Genomic DNA, 12948 nt, shown 5'->3' with positions numbered 1-12948 from the left:
GGAGTGGGGTTCTGGGAAGGCTCTTAGAGTCAAGAATGATAGAGGTGGAAGGAATACTGTGCTGTTCCTTGAACAGGCAGGTGCTAGGAGTCAACACCGACTCGAAGGCACACAGACACACACAGACACACACAAAACAATCCCACCCTTGAACAACCCACCAACAGACGTCGATACACATTTTGCTATGCTGAGATACTGACTTGATATCAGTATATTGACTTGCAAATTCTCTTCTTAATAGAATGATCATAGAACTGAAGAAAATCCCAATAAAAAAAATAAATCTAAGTGAAATTTCAGTAGAGGTGAGAGCTATGCTGAACAGAGAACTGTATGGTTATATATACTTTGTGCAACTCAAATTCAAGAAAATTTGAATCTGGTGACCTGTAGAAATTGAACAAATTTGCATTGTAGCTCTAATTATAAGTCCTAAGTTCAGATTTGGTTTCTGATAGTTAAGTGAAACAGCCATTAAAAAAACCAAATTTGTTTTGTTTTGAATAATGTTATTTGCAAGCATTTATTCCATTGTATTTCCACATCAGTTTGCAAGGATTATTTGGCAAATTGGTGCAGAAATTTTGCAGAATGCTCACTTAGATAAAACTCACATGCGTTTTATCTGAGTAATATGTTTATGCAACAAAGGCGGGATACAAATCTAATCAATTTAATCAATCAGTCAATTATATATGCCTCTTTGCACGCTATTTTGGTTAATATATGCATTTTGGGATACTTTTTTGGTGAAGTCCATCATGCAGTTCAGATAAATGCAGAAATTGAAGGATAATAGAGTTTTTGTTCAGTATAAGTATAGGAAATCCAAAATCGGTTAGTCTGTATTAAAATGTGAACCAAATAGTTCTTCCATCCGTGGGCTATTGGGACAGAAATCTTACTGACATCTAGCTTCTAAGATTTAGAGAGATCATAAAGGGCATTCAAAGTGACTTAAACACAGTTAATTTTTAAAACTAAAAATTATTTTAAAATAAAAAGAAGGAAAAAAAATAATATTACACGCTGTTGGATAACAACACTATCAACTGTACATATGAAACCCAGTTAAATAATTTCAACCCAGTTAAATAATTTTCAGTAACCATTTCATTTAGCAAGGATGTCGACGGAAGAACTGAACAGCTTTGGAGGAAGGAAGGAAGGAAGGAAGGAAGGAAGGAAGGAAGGAAGGAAGGAAGGAAGGAAGGAAGGAAGTCACACATCTCCTTTGGTATCTGCTAGGTTCCCTGCCCATCTGCCTTTATCTTTGAAATGTTCTTTTAATTTTTCAAAAACTGAGACACTGCTGTGCTGCAGAGCAAAGCTCCAATCCCAGGCATCCTCTCGAGCTCCATGATTGCCTCCAGGCGCCAAATAGGCCCCATCAGCTTGCTTAGAAAAGAGCAAGAGTGTCCTGCTGCAGCTCAGGCCTTTGGAAATTCGCTCACTTGCCCAGAAAAAGAACAAGGGTAGGCAAGAGTAGGAGGAAAAGAGGGGGGTGGGGAGGCGATAGGAAGCATTTGGCAAACCGGTGCTTTGTCATTGTTTATTGCACCCACAGCTGCCATTTTGTAAATTGGGACAGCCCCCACCCCCTTCAGCAGCACTTTCCTGACAGTATCCACAACATGTTCCCAAAGCCTCCAAAGGCAATAATTGGAAAATGCTAAGTAACTTTTAAAAGTATATAAGGTAAAATCACAAGGCTAATTTGCATCAGCAGTAACAGTTGTACAATCTGTTATTTGGGATGCAGTTGACATACAAACCAAAGCTGGAGAAAATATTGTATTGGATATCTTTTCCCATGTTTAGGGCCCAAACACGATTTCTTTGGGCCAGTACAACATTCTAATGTGCTCCCATTCTCCTGATGTAGTGGTCAACACAACTATGTTATGCCACTATCAGAGACACTTAACTTCATGACTCTTCTCATGTGATGTCACATTACCTTGTAGACCTGATTAGTCACATACTGTAATGGACTGTGGGAAAGACCTTGGGAGACTGGGCAAAGAGATGCTGACAAGGGAATGGTCAGATAAGAGACAGCATAGGCCACAGATGTATAGTAGGCAGGGCAAGAGGCTCAGAAGAGACCCTTCCTAGTTTCCCAGGTGGTAAAGGAGATGGAGGGGGGAGAACTGTACTTTCAGACTTGCAAGATTCTGTCAATGTTGCATTACAATAAAGTAGAATTAGCTTATCTGATTGTGATTCCTATCTGGTTTGCCTCAAAAGGCTAACACATACCTGCCAGCTTAACTTAACCCTCTTTTTTTTTCAGACAGACCATTGAACACATGTTTAATAACAGTCCTAATAGTATGGCAGAAGATTGAATACCAGTGTATGGAAAGAACCCATGTGACAAATGAACATCACTTGTGAAGTCCAAGCCAGATTGCACATGGAGAGAAGTAGATTAAGGTGATATTTTAAACATGGAATTTGATGGTTTATTTTCATTTATTTTAAGTGCCATGAATACTTATTAGATCTGCTGGTTGAAGCAATTTGTCATCTGCTTATTAGGTTAGGGCAGCCGTTAGCATGGGAGGTACCAGTGCATACTGAAGTGATGAGCCATCCATTTGCTCTGTTCCTTCCTTTGAGTGGAATCAGACGATGGAAGTCACTGGAGGGGAACTGGAGTTCATGCTGCTGCTATCAGGTACTCACTGGCAACTTCAGCCCATAACTGCAATTCTCAGTAACTTGGAGCCCAGAGTCATTACTGTTAATTATACTGTACTACTGATAGCCTGTGTGTGAGTATGTCACACAGGGGAAATGGTGACAAAAATGGGACCTCTTTGCATGTATGAGTGAGAAGCAGTCTAGAGACAAATGCAGCATAAAAACATAGTTGCTTATTAGCCCTGCAACCCCTCCTTTATGCCTACTCCCTTTTCTTCTGCTGTCCACTCCACATCAAAGTGCATATCTATTTTGCTGGCCTGGGAAAAGTAGTCCAAGTGAACTTGCTTTCCAAGGAGGCACTGGGAAGATGCAGCGCGCTCCCCTGTCATTTCTCTCCACAGCTCAGCTCCACCCAGTTTCACTTCTTCCAATGGTGACAACTTCAAAGGTGGGGAGAGGTAGATACCAAGAAAGAAAAAAGATGCAAGGCAGCCAGTTCCGATGCTCCCAGGAGCATCATTCAGGGTTTGGAAGAATGGGAAAAAAGCACTTCAAAAAGTGTCTAGTAGATGGTTAAGACTGGCTTCAGAGTCATGCCCTTGGATGCTCAATGCTTAAGATTAAATTGCCAAAGGAAAAGCGGAGGGGGGGTGGAGGAAGGAAGGAGGAATATGTTATTGCTAATTTGTATGACAGCAAGAAATAATGAGGTATGGTTTGACCTATGGGGATTGATTGATTTCTGCCCTTACTTAATAGTTCTCTGCATGCAGCCTTGCAGGTGAACATATATTCTTTGCTGAACATGTTGGCCCCCTTTGCCTTACGAAGAGACTCTTCTTCATTGGTTCATGAGTTGTAATAAGGAGGTAGATTATTTTTAATGCCAGGCAAGGCTCTAGCTTCCAGACACTGTCCAAACTATCTCATGGCTTCACCTGCTAGTTAATCCTGTCATTTAAAGAACCTGAATCCCTCCTGTTCTTTCTTTAGTCGGTTTTTAACCTGTGACCTGATTACTATACCTATTACAGCCAATTGCTCTATTTATTTTCAAGGCGTGGGCTAGTAACCACAAAGCTCAGAGAATCACAAGCAAACATTTAACATCCACCAGGAAAAGTCTTTTATTTATTTATTCAAACAAGAATGCACACAATATTTGCCAACACCTAGTGAGAAATGAAACATCTTTTGCTCTGGAATGTGCATGACAAGCTGAACTAGTAAGAACATGTTTGCAAAAATTCTTTTTTAAATGTAGCCTTGTAACATTTATGTCAAAAGCATTATGAACATGAGATCTGATAACATTTCTGTCACAGTTTTTGCATATTTTGAGCTGAGCAGCATAATCTTTCCTTATTTCCAGTGGCAATCTGGCAAAATACTTTTGCATTTTCCATTATCTACAGTTGCTTCCTTGTGAGGAGAACTTGGCAAATCAGCCATATGCATTTTTTCCTAAAATGTAGACAATATTCTGCAATGTTTTAGCATTCACTAAAAAGATCAAGGAAAAAAAACAACACATGAGTTAAAATGGAACTGACGGCATGACATTTAAAATCAAATTAAAAACTGTTACTTGTACGCTTGTTATTTATGTGCTATTGCAATACTGTTAAAATTTATAAAAGAAAAAAGCACTTTACACTATATTAAAAGATAAATTAAATCGACACCTATATACACACTCCTATTAATACAATGCCATTGATTGGAATAGTGAAGTTATGCTAAGACGTGCTTGCACTGTGATAAAGTCACTGCAAGTTAAGAATCAAAAGTTGCTTTACTGCTATGTGCCCCCTTTCTTTAAAAAATGAAACAAAACACCTTTTTAAACCTCTGAGGAATGCAAGAAGGATGATTATGTCATGTGACTGAAGGGTTGGCTTTGTGTGTTTACGTGTGTGTGTTTTCAGCAATTGGAGATTAAAGAAAAATAGGTACATTTAACCCAGCAGAAACGTAACATATTTCAGCCTTTATTTTCTTAAAAACTGAACAATTGCACTGCCCCAAGAGGGCCCAGGGTCACCTACCCTTTGCTTACATCTAAGCCAGGTATTATTGAAAAGGCAGGAGACAAGTGAGAAAGCTGTCTGGCTTCGCTGAAGCTGTGCTCTTCTATTTTTTTAGGAAAGTTGGATTTTCTGTGATCTAAAATAAGAGGCAAGAAGCATAAGAAAAACATAAAGGATCATGACTGAATGGTGATATTATGTACACGCACCATTAAAAGTGAGTGACCAAAGCATAGCATAAGACTTAAGATAACAACCAAGCTCAGAGAACCCCAGGACTCCAGAGACCAAAGTGCAAATTTCTGTTCCTACAGTGGCCAACTGTAAGATGGCTGTATGCAAATATTCATCACTCGTGCATTGAAGCAACTAACACTGATAGAAGGAAGGGACTATATAAATAGCATATGTAGAAGCCTTTCTGAGCCATGAAGGTGGCTAATTCCCTTCTAATGTTGTCCAAACTGATAGCCATCACTGTCTCTTGTGTTAGCAAATTCTGTGGTTTAATTTAGTGTTTCTCAACCTCAGCAATTTTAGGATGGGTGGTCTCTTTGTGGATTAAGAGGCACACTGGTATTGACATCCATTTTTCCATCCTACTACAACGCACCTGTTTCAAATACTTCTTCAGTGTATCAGTTGAAACTCTGTGTGTGGTTTTTTTATCTGCTGTTTTTATCTGCAATTTTTAATCGGTTGGTTTAGCTGTTTTATCTTATTTGGTTAGAATTGTATTAATTGTACTTCATTGTGTTTTACTGTTGTAAGCTACCTTGAGGCCATGTGATGATGAAAGGCAGGATAATCATTTTTAAAATTGACTGCACTATCAACCATTTATTGGGCAATAAATTATGGTCCCTTTACATCAACTAAAGTGTCTTAGAAACCCAACCAATTGTTTTGCACTGGCTGATCTTGAAGATATGCTATTATCAAGGCCAATGCATTACTAAATTCCCACAAAGCATGACAGTGTGTTGAAGCCAACTATTCCAGCACAACCCCAGAGCTGTAGACATTAAAAATATGTAGAGGGAAGGGAGCTTTGGGTCTCATTCAATGCCCTAAGTTCCCCATTCCCATTCTTGAGTAAGGCATAATTTTGCACTTGTAAAAGAACCCAAGTGATGATATAATGAAGACCATTCCCACTGAGATCAGTGGCCCAAAGAAAGCTCTGTCACAAGAGATAATAGCCACAATCATGGTGCTCAAAATATTATTTTTATTTATTTTATTTATCAAATTTGTCACCGCCCATCTCGTGAAACAACTCTGGGCGTTTACAAGAAGATAAAAATTCATTAAAATACAACATAAAAACAATCCTAAAAATAAATAGGTTCCAAGAAGATGGAGAGTTGGCAAGTAATTCCAGGGAGCATCATCAAGGGGCTAACCACCCCCAGGGATGGGTAGAGCCCATATCACCCTTCAATTCTATTGATTACCAAAAAATGTTGAGAATTATTAGAATGCTAGAAGTATATCATGCAGTAGAGTAAAATGTGATGTGTGTGCATAGTAACCAACATTGGAAGTCAGTCTATTTGGCTTCCCTTAGGGATTCCCAGAAGCAATTCCTTCAGGAAAACCTCCTATAACCATCTCTCAGACTCAGTTTTTGGACGAGCATTACATTCCTTAATTTCTGGTTGTGCAGATATGATGTGAGAGGCACTTCTGGTAACACCCTTCCAGCTATAATAGAAAAGGGTGTGAGAATTAAACTTACTGAACTACGAGGTTGACCCTTTTCCATATGCAGTATTTCCCAGGCAAATTGAGGGTGGTGCGGGGTCAGGTACTCATGCATCCAAAATTAGCCCTGGAGGAGAATAAGCCAAGACCAAAGTGCCTCCCTGGATGTTGACATCTTTTTTGCATGCTGTATGATTTGGAGGAGGCAATTCAGTGATGTGGAAGGTGAACTTACTGCTAGCCTCAATGATGCTTCTAAGGGACTGATGGCTCAGATATACCTTTTTCCTCTAGCAGGCTCCAGAAAGCACGGCCTTCTACCTGATGGTATTTGTTGATTGATGAAAACAATGCTTTCAGAGTTATTTAAAGATGCTTAGGAAAGCCAGCTCTGAAAGAATTATTTTATTTTATTTTATTGGAGGTTTAAGACTAGAAACAGAGGAAAAAGGAAAAAAAAGAAAGAAAGAAATAGTTATTTACAAACATTAAAAATTAGATAAGAATTTACAAAATGTTAAGAAAAAAATAACATTAATAGTAATACTGTATATTATTTTTTAAAAATCTTGTACTAGTTTTCTCAAAGTATAATATTCACAGTTACTTTAATATTTATCTTCCATTGAGGCATATGAACTGCCTTTTTAAATTCTATATCCATTTAATCATGCAGTCTTTGACTTGTTCACTTTCTGAATCATATTTCACTAATGGCCTATATATAAGCCCTAACAGATATTCTCAGTTTTATGTTGTAAGAATTTCAAATTTAGTCAGGTCTCTAAGTGTTCCACCTTATTTTTGTAGTTCCTTTTGAACTACACTGCTTATTCAAAGGTATTGAAACTAATGAGGTGTTGTTAACCATTCCAAGGAGAGACTCTTGAAGGATTCGTTTTTATTTTATTAAAGATCTTGCAATCTGTATGAATTGTTTCTCCACTGCTCAAAATTTTTAGCATATTCATCTTCATGAAAATAAACATTTAATATTGAAACAAAAGGTAATATGACTGGGCTTATTCTTCTTTTACAATTATCTTATACTCCTAATAAACTATTTATAATTGAATGCTCTCTTATGCACTGAACACCTCTATTTTTATCACACCAAAGATATTTATGCAAAGATATTTATATTACTCTTCTAGGAGTCCTGCTCCTTCTGTAGAAGTAATCCAATTGTATGGTGATTACCTGTCTGTAATCCAAGATATACAACTACACTACTAAAACTTAAAGTTTGGTGCAGCTAATCCAACTGATTCTTTTGCATCTTCTAGAATCCTGAGTTTGATCCTCAGTCTTTTATTTGATCAAATGAAATTACAGTAGTTATTTGTCTTTGCCATTCATTCAATGTCTTTTCTTCAATTCTTACTGGGATCATTTGTAATAAAAAAGTTGATCCTTTCTAAGATATTCATTTTTACTTTTGATATTTTTAGCCAAGATAGGTTTAACTTTTTACATTTTAACATAACTGCCATTATATTTTTCTAGATCAGTGAATAGGTTTTTTTAATTTTTTAAAAAACATTTTAATTAGGTAAATTCCCAGGTACATGATTGGTTTTACACTGATGTTAAATCCTATTGTTTGTTGCAAATTCTGCTTTCCTTCATATATATACATATATATATATATAGAGAGAGAGAGAGAGAGAGAGAGAATTTTACACAAGATTAAAAAAGTACAGAAACTTAGACAGAAAAATAGAAAAAAGAAAAAGATATAAAAGAAGAAAAGAAATAGTGAGAGACAGCAAAAGACAAAGAAAAAAGAAAGATATGTAAAGAACTGACTTCTGATCTTCTTTGCAGACGTAGAGAGACGTAATAGTTACCATCTCCACCCTCCCAAATTACATATTTTGCTTCCTTTCTTCCCATAAACAACCCGTTTTTAATCAGTAAATCTGGAAATCACCCGTTCATTTTTATCCATTTTCAGCAAAAAGTCCATAAAGGTTTCCAGTCTTTATAATGTAACTATTGTTCCCTCCTTAATCAAACAAGTCAATTTAGCCATTTCTGCAAACTCCACCATCTTCACAATCCATTCCTCCATTATGGATATTTCTGTAGCCTTCCATCTTTGTGCACATAATAACCTGCTGCTTTTCTTCAGGTAGATTTCATATAAACCTTTGAGTCTTATTTTTATTGATCTGGTATCCTGATACCAAGCTGTACTGTTGCATATGTTGCATGATGGATTCTAAGAAATCCTTTGGATGAGTTACTGTACTCTTGTCTTGTCCCTTTCTTAATAATGCATTTTTGGTGGAAATCCATTTACAGTTATCTTGGCTTATTGTTCATTGTAAATATTTTGTATCCATGAAAGAAAATTTGAACTGCAATTCATCTTCTTCAGAGTTATGAATATAAAAGCCATTCCATTAAGAAAAATCATAGCCACTTCCTTATTTTACTGATTAACATTATCAATGGCATTCAAAACATATTTGATGTTATCTCTCTGTATCTCTTGGAAACAAATCCAGACTGATCAGGGTGAATTATATCACCTGAAGTGTTGTTTAACTTCTTTGCAGGGATAGCTGTAAAAGGCTTATAGCCTACATTCAGTAAAGAAACAGGTATGACTCCTTAATTTTTTCTTCTGTACTCAGTATTAGATTCTGCTTGTGCCTTGATTCTAACTGCTTCAAGTAATTGAACATATTTTTTTGTGGGGTTTTCTACTTGATGCCAAAGAAATAAATAATCCTCTCATAAATTCTTTACTAGATTCCCATACTGTGAATAAAGAAATATCTGGAGTTGAATTAGTTTAGAAGAAGCTAGTTAACTCATATTGGCACTTCAGTTCCATTGATAATATTCCAAGTTAGTGGAATTTAAACATTATCAATCCAATCCATTTGAAGTGTGATACAAGCATTCTTTACATTATAGAGCTATTAATCTGTTTTATATTTGGTCTGAGTTATATAGTAAACATTTTGTCCAGTTTTTTTTAGAGGAACAATTTGATGTTAGGCCAAGTGTTCTATTACACTGGCTTACAGTTATGATACAAACATGTGAATTATAATAGAATGGCAAGTAAATGGCTTAAAAATAAGAACCCCCAGATCAGCAAATGGGAGAAAAATTTAAAAATGAAAATATATCAAGATCACTAAATTTTGCTCTCTCTCTAAATGTAAAGAAGGGGGTCAGTTGAACTCTCCTTGAATGATGATGCTGAATCCTTGAATGCTCCTTGAATGATGATGCTTAATTCCAAAGTTAAAAAGGTTCTGCACTGAGAACTCCTTATAAGACAATGATGATAAATGCCTCTCATGTTCACTGTTGCTACTTGAAACCTGAATTAGGAATGGATCCAGAAGTATTTGTAAAGTCCATATTACGCTTGATAAATATTTAAGGGCAAGGATTATCCCATTCAGATTAGTGTGAGCAATGATGGGCTGTCTTTTGCTGATGTTCAAGCAGGGGCGCCTCACAATATAATGTATGATCCTGTTTTGCCCAAGTTACTCAGCAATATACCTCCAATTTCTCTAGCTTATAGTATCACTTTCTTCAATTCAAACTGAGGGCAAATACTGGTTCAGAAGTTCATTTATTTACTTATATTTATTAAGAATTTTACATAAAGTAAAAGACAAATCTAAAGAAAAAGATAGAAAAGAAAGAAGAGAAAGGCGCAAGAAAAGAAAAAAAGAGAGAGAAGACTAAAGTTATGAAATACAGTGACTTCCAAGCTCCTCTTCAACAGATGCTGACAAACCTATCGTATTCCTTCCCTCTTATCTCTTCTAAAAATCCCTTCAACCCCATATTAAATTCTCACCTTTTTCAATCATTAAATCCATAAATCATCCTTTCACTTTTTTCTTCTTTTAGCAAAAAGTCCATAAAAGGTTTCCAGTCTTTTAAAAAAGCACTTGCTGTTTTCTCCCTGATCAAACAGGTCAGTTTTGCCATTTCCACTAATTCTGACAGTTTGACGATTCATTCCTCCATTGTGGGAGTCTGGGTTAGACGTTCCGCTGCCTCTTCTGGGTTTGGCAATGTGTAGTGATGATATTCAAGACCAAATCAGAGGCCCTTGTCCAAGAGTCCCATACAGAGGTTACAAAATATGGGGGATAAAAGGAAACTTTATTGTATGCCAGGAGTGCCATGTGCAATCTTTACTCTGATTTCAGAAACAAGCAGTCCATTCTCCAGTAATCTTTTGTGTGGCATGTGGCAAGAAAGAGAAAGGAATAAGGAAATAGTTCTATTTCTTTATCTTAAGCCAACTCTGGATTGCAGTGGTTGGCGGCTGGACTGGGCTGGTGCTCAGGCTGGACATGGCCACCACAAGGCCTGATTGGTTGTTCTCCTGCTTCTTACCCTTCCCACCCATGCAGGAAAGATAAACTTCACTGGCTGACTCCTTGGTGCACTGGTCTACCAGGTCCTCCCAGCTTTTCTTTTGAGGGATTGTTCACTCCTCACTAGCCCCTGTGCCTTTCCTTTGCTCTCTCAGATGTTTGCCCATATGGATGCCTTCCCATCCCCTTCTCACATTATCTCCTTTGACCCTAACACAGACCTTTTTCTTTTTCTCCTTATGATACCATCATTGCTTTGATGCTACAACAATCAAAGCAACATGGAACAGGTTCTTCTTTAATTTGTAAGATCCTCTGTACAAAAATGGAAAATTGTAGCAAGGAAGATTTGATAGTTCAGCTTCATAGAAATAAAGTAGCAAAGCTTAAAACTTAAATGTGCCTAAAAAATAAAGGGAAGGGAGTTTTTGCGGTACAGGTGGTCCTCGCTTAACAACCACTTGTTCAGCGACTGTTCATATTTACAACAGTGCTGAATGAGTGGTAGTTATGTCCGGTCCTCATACTTATGCCAGTCACAGGATCCCCATGGTCACTTGATTGCGATCTGGGTGCTTGGTGCCTGGCTTGCAATTACAACATTGCAGCATCCTGCAGTCACATGACTGCCATTTGCAACCTTCTTTGCTAACTTCCTATTAGCAAAGTCAATGGGGAAGCTGGCAGGAGGTCACAAATGGCAACCATGTGAAGTCCTCATTTAATGACCTACAATTATTTGCTTAACGATGGCAACCAGGAGTGCCAGAATTTCTTTCATTAAGCAGCGCAGTCACGTGATATCGTGCTTTACAACTGCATTGCTTAGCAGTAGCAATTCTGGTCCCAATTACTGTTGTTGAGGACTGCCTGTACTGTGGGCAGCGAATGGAAAGCAAGGGGATCATGATTCACCCATCTTGGACAGAAACCAGAAGGGTTACTGGAACTGGGAGGGGTAAGGATTGAATAGAACATGAGCTTCTAGGGTTGAGGACAGTTCATAGACTTAATGGGCCATCAACCACAAGATTGTAAATAAATAGCAACTGCCAACTAGTAGAGAAGAGTCAGCCTAGAATGAAATGACAGCTCAGGGCAGCAACCAGCCACTGTACAGGAGCTGATGAGCCAGGCACTATAGCCAATTGAGCTGGTGCCACTACTGGAATGGAACAAAAGCTCTGGAGACCATCTCCTCAGGTTGGAAAACAGCAGGGGTTGAGTTGAAGCTGGAAAACATGGGCAGGGGTTGCATTCACAATGGGCTGGGAGAGGGAGAGGACAACATCATCCATTCCTGCACTCAGGAAGCAGTGAATGGCCCATGCTGGCTATGAGCCAAGCACAGAGTGCAAATCTATACACGATATCTTCTGTATAGTCACCCAACAATTGTTGTACCAATATAACAGTAATGAGGACAAATTTCAATGCTCAGTGAGTGATGTTATAAGGCATCTTAAGTCATTAGTGTGGAAATGGCCCAGAGAGGTAATGGCAGAGAGAACAAACAAGATACGGTGAGTGGCTCTGCCCTCCTTTAGTTCTGGTCCCCTCTTATTAGCAAGAGATCTTGATAGTAATCAAAGGCCACTGAGCAAAAAGCTGGCTTCCAGCTTCAACTTCTAGGACTTGCCCATCTGGAAAAATGAGAAATAGCCATTTTTATTCTTGTGGATTTAGGTCTTTGTTATGTGGTCATTTCTCCTGAATACATTGTTGGCTCTCCTTAATATCTTCTACAAAATTATCCTTGTGACACAAACAACAGTATTTAGCTATTAGACATAATTATGCAATTCGATCATTTTGTGCTTATGCTATCTGGTTGCCTTTCATAAAGGAGCTTGTATTGTTAAGGGACATTTTTTTCTAAGAGTTTACTTCACAAATTTTCATGCAGTGTTAGAATATAATAGCTTTCTTTCTATGCTTAATAAAGAGCTTGTAGTTCACATCTCAGATCTGGCCTTTATGACCAATACAGATTTAAAAACGTGTGCTGGTTGTGGTTCTACAACCAACTTAACTGTTTCTGCACCTCCACTGGGGCCCAATTTCAGTAGTATTCCCATTATTTAAAGCCATAGAAGGTACTCTCCTGGGGTTGGAGGTTCTTTCTACTTCCTAATAATTCAGGAGTTACTTTTTTAATAATGATCATATCATGGCTCTGATCTCTTACAAAT

At 37.7% G+C, this 12948-nt stretch overlaps 1 long non-coding RNA gene across 1 annotated transcript in view; it reads left to right on the top strand.

Annotated features, from left to right (window-relative positions):
- LOC148217208 (uncharacterized) overlaps positions 1 to 12948 on the top strand; it is a 49053-nt gene that overhangs the window by 25716 nt on the left and 10389 nt on the right. The window contains exons 2-3 of the long non-coding RNA XR_015796481.1: positions 2300 to 2442; positions 2548 to 2686. This is a non-coding gene — a long non-coding RNA (uncharacterized LOC148217208). The remainder of the gene's footprint in view (positions 1 to 2299; positions 2443 to 2547; positions 2687 to 12948) is intronic.

The sequence above is a fragment of the Python bivittatus genome, unplaced genomic scaffold (genome assembly GCF_059951505.1).
Source record: "Python bivittatus isolate LINGU-HERP-01145 unplaced genomic scaffold, Pbiv_v1 ctg000000_np1212, whole genome shotgun sequence".
Classification (NCBI taxonomy): Eukaryota; Metazoa; Chordata; class Lepidosauria; order Squamata; family Pythonidae; genus Python; species Python bivittatus.
Note: the sequence above shows the minus strand (reverse complement) of the source record. Positions and strands in the feature narration are given on the sequence as shown.